The sequence below is a fragment of the Cucurbita maxima genome, unplaced genomic scaffold (genome assembly GCF_002738345.1).
Source record: "Cucurbita maxima cultivar Rimu unplaced genomic scaffold, Cmax_1.0 Cma_Scf00068, whole genome shotgun sequence".
In the NCBI taxonomy this organism is placed as follows: Eukaryota; Viridiplantae; Streptophyta; class Magnoliopsida; order Cucurbitales; family Cucurbitaceae; genus Cucurbita; species Cucurbita maxima.
In genome coordinates this window covers 476,164-483,025 of record NW_019272084.1, presented here as the reverse complement: position 1 = coordinate 483,025, position 6,862 = coordinate 476,164, and positions in this window count along the sequence as shown.

Sequence of the window (6,862 nt, the reverse complement as noted above, 5' to 3'; positions counted from 1 at the left end):
AACTTTCATCCAAAAAAATTTCTTATTCCTGGAAAAGCTTGAGGTAGGATATCCTCATGTCTTCTTCTTGTTTCTGGGTTCTCTCATGTTCTGATGGTTTCCTCATAGGACGTTGACCAAAAGAATCAATTTTTTGGGCAACCACTTCACATCACGAGCATGTATCTTAACAGACTTCTCTTCATATGAAAAATCCTCTTTAAGAGGGAGTGTCTCATGTTACATGATGTTCATAAGATATGGAGTGTACTTTCGCATCATCGAGACATGAAACATGTTATGGACGGCTGCAAGGGGGTTGCAGCAGTAGTCTATGTGCCACAGGCTCTATCCTCTCAAGGTTCTTGAAAGGGCCTATGAACTTCGAGCTCAAGTTGCCCTTCTTTCCAAACCTCAATACCCCTCTTAGAGATGCAACCTTTAGGAAGATATGTTCATCCACAAAAAAATTTGAGGTCTTTCCTACGAGAGTCTGCATAGCTCTTCTACCTCTATCTACTCTTTTGTACTACTACGTTTATAACTTGAACTAACTTTGGTCCCAAAAGCTATTACTTGCTTACCTCTTCCTGAAATATTGGAGTTTGACACCTACGTCAATACATAGCATCAAAGGGTGCCATTTAGATGTTCAGTTGATAACTGTTATTATGTAGGCAATTTTCATAAGGGGTAGGTGTTCATCCTAGAAACCGGTGGAATCTACAACACAAGCCCACACATATCTTCAAGAATTTATTTCAACCTCTCTCGGTCTGCCCATTCATCTATGGATGGAAAGTTGTACTGAACCTGAATTACGTACCCGACACCTTTAAGAATTTATTTCAACCTCTCGATTTTCCCATTCTTCTATAGATGGAAAGTTATACTGAACCTGAATTACGTACCCGACACCTATTGTCGGCTCAATATATGGCCTTGCCTAAAATAAAAAGTCATATCTTGGTCAACCTATCCATGACAACCCATATGACATTGAAGCCCTGCTTGGTCTTTAGTAACCCCTATATGAAATCCATGCCAACATCCTCCCACTTCCACTAAGGAACGGTTAGTGACTGCAAAAGCCTTGAAGATTGTTATGTTGGGATCTTTATCGGCTAACAAATTAAATATCAATTCACGTACTCTGCCACATTCTTGGCCACTAGTAACTTGTCTTTAAGTTCTAATACATCTTATTAATTTCAGACGGGAACCTATAAGATGTCATAACTGTTGATACCAAAAATGCTTTTGGTCTCTCTGTCTCTTGTTGTCCTTAGACCTTAATAAGGGCTTATTTGTCTTTTGAGAATATGATACACTTTTGAAGAGTCAGCTGGACTGATAACTGCACAAACTATGTAGTGATGACTTTGACCATGATTTCAATCCCGACCCTCTATATCTCCTCCTTTTGTTCTCTGTGTCTTATGATTAGTGTAGATAAGTTAGATCATTTTTCTACTCCATGCATCTTCCACTGTGTTGGCCTCTCATGGGTGGGTGAGGATTTCATTGTCATAGTCCTTCTCACCTCCCATAATCTCCTTTGGTCATAGCTAGGATAATTGCTTTTGTACTTTTATATTTTCTGAAGGCATATGCTATCACTTGGCCCTTTTGTATTAGCATGTAACCTAGTCCTTTTTCTAATGCATCATTGTACATCATGAGATTGCCTGTGTCGTTTGCCACTATGAGTATTGGCACTGTCACGTATTTCCTTAAGCTCTTAAAGTTTTGCACACACACTAGCATCCATATGAAGGGCTTACCCTTCTTAGTCAACTTGGTTAACGCTCCTGATATCTTAGAGAAGCCATGAACAAACCTCATGTAATAGCTTGTTGACCCCAAAAATAACTCCTTATTTCAATGATTGATGTTGACATGGTCCACTTTATAACTGCCTCAATCTATATTGAATCTATTGTGGTCTCCTTACTCAATACCATGTGACATATGAAGGTTACTTCCTATAACCAAAACTCGTACTTAGAGAACTTGGTGCACAAATGGTGTGCTCTTCACAATTTCCACTCTTCTTCAGTGCTTCTCATAATCTGCCACAGTTTTGAGTACACAAGTATGTTATTGGTGAAATGATGACAAGGTATCGAGAAACTTCTTAAACACTTTATTCATCAACTCCTTAATCTCTTCATGGCATTAATCAAGCTGAATAAAATGACGATAGTTTTGTATTACAATAATTCCTAAAAGTAGTCTTTAGTATGTCATTCTCTCTAATCTTAATCAGAACAGAATATGGCCTTGGTATAACTCTTGTGATCCTATTGTCTCACCATAAGTAGCCAACCAAACATTACTGGTGTGAAATCCAAGCTTGTTCGACCACACATGCTACCCGCGCGTGCATGTTCAATCGTCTGCAACACAATTGACTTGTCTCTACTCTAGGCCAAATAATTCGACTCGTTCTTGCCTCTATTCGGGGTAAAGGTCTCTCAATGCAACACAGCATCTCATCTTGTCATCTTGGTTTCAAATCGACATGGTCTATATGCCTTGACACCATCCCAACTCATAGGGTGTCATCACCATTGCAGCTCACTCAGTTATGCCCTCGAGAATGGGTCCACATGTCGTTCATGACATCGAGACCCTTTAACAAGTCTATCTTTGACACTCTTGTCTACTCGTTGCCATTATCTTGCTTATGTATTATTCTCTGTTCAATGCTCACTCAGTGTGGTGTGTTAGATGAGGCATTGTTCTCTTCAGTCGTATCATAACACTCGTTTAGGCCCTCACATGGCCAAATGGGCATCACTTAAGAGTCGTCGCTTCTCTTATCGCAATGTAAAGTTGTGACACTAGCAAGAGGACCTTATGAACCTACAAACTGTAAGCTTTAATGATACAAAATCAATTAATTGGACTATTTAATTAATTAGTTTTCATTCATTGACCTTAAATCATTCTACTATAAATGTAGAGTCCCACTCTTATGCACTTGGACAAGTTGTACCCATTGATATAATCATTATAAGCAATTCAATCCTCCACGAATTGTTTCAAATTATCATTAGGTCAAAAGTCTATTTTACCCTTGTAATAACATCTTCTACCCCTAAGTACCACTAATTCCCTAATGAACAATTTATTTATGTTCTACTAATTCCTAACTGTATTTGGTCAAGTCCCAAAAATGGTTGGTATATTGAATCAGTTACAAAAATCATTTTCAATCATGCAAATCAAAGGAAAGCCCACACATTTAGGTATGTATAACTTAATTAGGATTATGATCAGGTCATTAACTTTCTCAATTAACAGATTTTTAAAGAAATATTAAATATTTTGTGGTCCAATATTTCACAAACTCATTCTATAAGATACCCCCACTAACATGTCTTCACATGAACGATTTAGATCAAATTATTTGTAACAATTACAAGGTGGGTTGTATCAGTAATGTTACTAAGATAAGACACCCAATCTTTTCCATATACTATAGACCCTTTAAATTATTACATAAACATGATCTTCCTTTATGTCAATCTCATATTTTTCAAGGTTACATTAATAATCTTGTATAAGGCTCGAGCTCAACAGTATGTAGAGCCTAAATTTCTAAAACTTAGCCTTCTCTTAATTTTTTTAATTTCTAGAATTTTATCAAGAACTTTAGAGGCTGAATTTTGAAACGGTGTAGAATGAAAAATTGCTCCGAACACCTCTAAGGACTTAGAAAAAATGAAATAAAAAATTAATAATTTTTTTTTTGGTGAAAGTCAACTAAAGAATAGCGGAAGAAAAGAATAAGAAAAACATAAAAGGAAAAAAGAAGTAACAGAAAAAGAGAAAGAAAATGAGAGTTTAGGATTTTTAGAGAGAATGAAATATGCTCCAGAAAGTGTTTGGAATTATATTTCATGCGAGTTCCATGAGAAATGTTCAAACGACTTTAAGTAAAAAAAAAAATAATAATAATGAAAAGTAGAGTTGGTGCTAACGATTCGAGTTTTATGTAAAAAGATATGAAAATGTGAAAGAAAATAGGTTCAATCAAAATATTCATTAGTTTTTGAAAAAGTTATGTTCACACGCCAATACTTGAGAGATATGTGTCCGTAGGTAGTCTGCACATTTGGATGAGGAATGAACATGTGTCATAAGGTGAGAGCGTATCAGCCAACCAATGGGGTGAGAACATGTGTCATATGGTAGTCTAACTCGCATTTGACTCTAGTCCGCATCCAACTTAGCAACCCGCATGTGACCTAGTCTAGGACCTACAACTCGAGCAGATAGTTATGCCAAACCGGTTTAGTCGCATCACTTCTGGAGCACCATGTGCCGAGCGCTAGACGCATGTGGCTAGTCATGTATATAGGCGTGTGTATTCTACACCATTGCTTGCATGAAGGTGCGTGAGTTCCTCCTTTTTGGCTCATCTTACTATTTTTTCGCTTTGATTTCAATACTAACCCTAATTTTACTTGTATTAGAACCTATCAAAGAAATTTATGAAATTTGGGAGCTCCAACCTGAAGAAAAAAAAAAAAAAAAAATCTAGCTTAGTAAGGCACTTGACAATCATGCAAGTAACCACATGAATTTTAAAATATAATACTGGTAGGAATTGTTTGGTAACACATGCATGTTAGAAAAACAAAACCTAGGTGGATAGATTCAGGACGATTGGATAAGCATGAGATTAGTCACCCTTGTTACTGACATAACTTAATCAATCTTTGCATGATGTAATAGACTCTTTTTCTATTGCTGATACATAATAGCGATGAAGTAGAAGATGAGAATTTGTATCTATGCCCTTTTGGTTCTCAATGGATATTATCCCCCCATAGAACATGTGTGGGCCATATGCATGATTTACCATACAATAACAAAAGGTGATTGAATGTGTGATTCTCCAGGGTAGAGTTTAAGCAGTAGAAACATAATAAGATTAGGTTGTGAGCGTCAGTTTTCGTACACAATAACCTAGGATAGAATGCTTCTAATAGTATGAGCCCATTAGAATCGTTAGAGTCGATAAAGAGTGTAGCCCTAATGCTCCCGACCGAACCAGACTCAAAGAGATGGAACCGAGTTGCCCAAGTACCCCCCATGGATGATAAGCAGGCTAGCACTCACCATGCTGACCTCATCTATTAGAGAGAGTTCTAAGAGGTATCACCTTAACATTGGACACCGGTTACCGCTACGTATTCTTCCAAGTTTATGAATAACAAGAGATCTCCACCTAGAGCCTAGAGTAAAACCCATGATCACAAGCTAGGTAGAGGATGCGAAGTCTACAAATAGATTATTTATTGGTTATATTTATTTACTCACCCCTTTCCTCTTTTATTCTGTAGGTGTTCGCAAGCTACCACTCTATATTTTTTTTTTTTTTGAGTCTTTGCATTACCTTTTATAATTGTATCCCAAATCCATTTTCCATTTGCAAAAAATTTAAGCAGTATTGTCTTTTAGTTGTATTTAATTTTATATTTTTATTGTGGTATTGTTGGACTAAATTTGATTTTAATTTTACTTCATTTTATTATTATTTATTTTTTCTTTTATCTTTTTAGTCTTGATTCGGGTTTCCCTCACTCAAAATTTAAGTTGTGACCCCTGGAGTTTTTTCTACCGTGGATAATATTAAATTATAACTTAAATAATTGTTAAATAATTAATTACAAGATTTTAGGACAGAGGGGTCCTAGAGGATGAGATTATGAATCCTCCCAAAGAGAGGTAGATATCTATGTCAAAGACTTCAAAACGAAAAAGCTACAAACAAGGGACCTCGTTTGCTTCATATGCAAGGTGACCTATCAAAAATTTGAATACCCCCAAAGGGTGGCTCTCCATGCCTTCCAAGCCAAAGCATCGAAAACCCTTGCATTGGGGACCTTGAAGTACTATTTGCTTTCAAAAGAGAGTGGAAGAGACAAAAGAACCAATAGAATGAGGTCTTATGTACATTGAGATCTTGGTTAACCATAGATCGGCCAAAAGTAGAATGATCAATTCTAGAGTCATCCATAACTTCATGATAGAGACAAAAGAGAAATGCTTAAACACTCTCTAGCATCAAGACATTGGAATGATGAAACTGGCAATCTTGTAGCCTTAACTATCTCAAAAGTTGCAAAGGGAACTCCAATCAAGTTGGAGACTTCCGATTGAGCAAACCGATTTTATGAGTATTAAGATGAATGATTTCAATGTCGTGTTAGGGATAGATTTTTTTTCTTAAACGTAAGGTCATTTCCATGCCTCTAATGAAGTCAAACCACACCATCATTTAGATTGATACCCAATAACCAAAAGGGTAAAGATGATATCGATACTATAATTGGGTACTATAATTGAGACACGATCTTACCCATGATGAATTCACACTCATCATCATTCCCATTATGGAAGAGGAGGGCTCCACCGAGCAAATTCAAATAGAAACTTCTCATTAGAGGAAAATCACAACATAAGGCTTCCCCAACTAGTGTCTATTCGAAAAAAAAAAAAAAAAACCATCGAAACGAATGAATAGAATAATAGTCGGAAACACAAGCCGGAAAAAGTTTAGAAGTGAGATCCGATCAACTTCAATTCTAAAACAATAAGAATCAGCCGCTGATGCAAAAATACTATAAACTAGTCAAAGTCATGTAAAAGGTTTGGAAGGCATCATATAGGAACCGATTGCTCCCATGAATGAGGACTGGTTATGTTATCCACATCATAAACTTGAAACGTTACTATCCCAATAAAAAAGACACCAATAACAATGCGGCAACATGGCCTCCTACCCTGATGAAGAATCTCATTATAAAGGAAGTAGAAGAGAGTTTGGTTGAAAGATACGACACATCAACAGATTAAGAAAAAACTT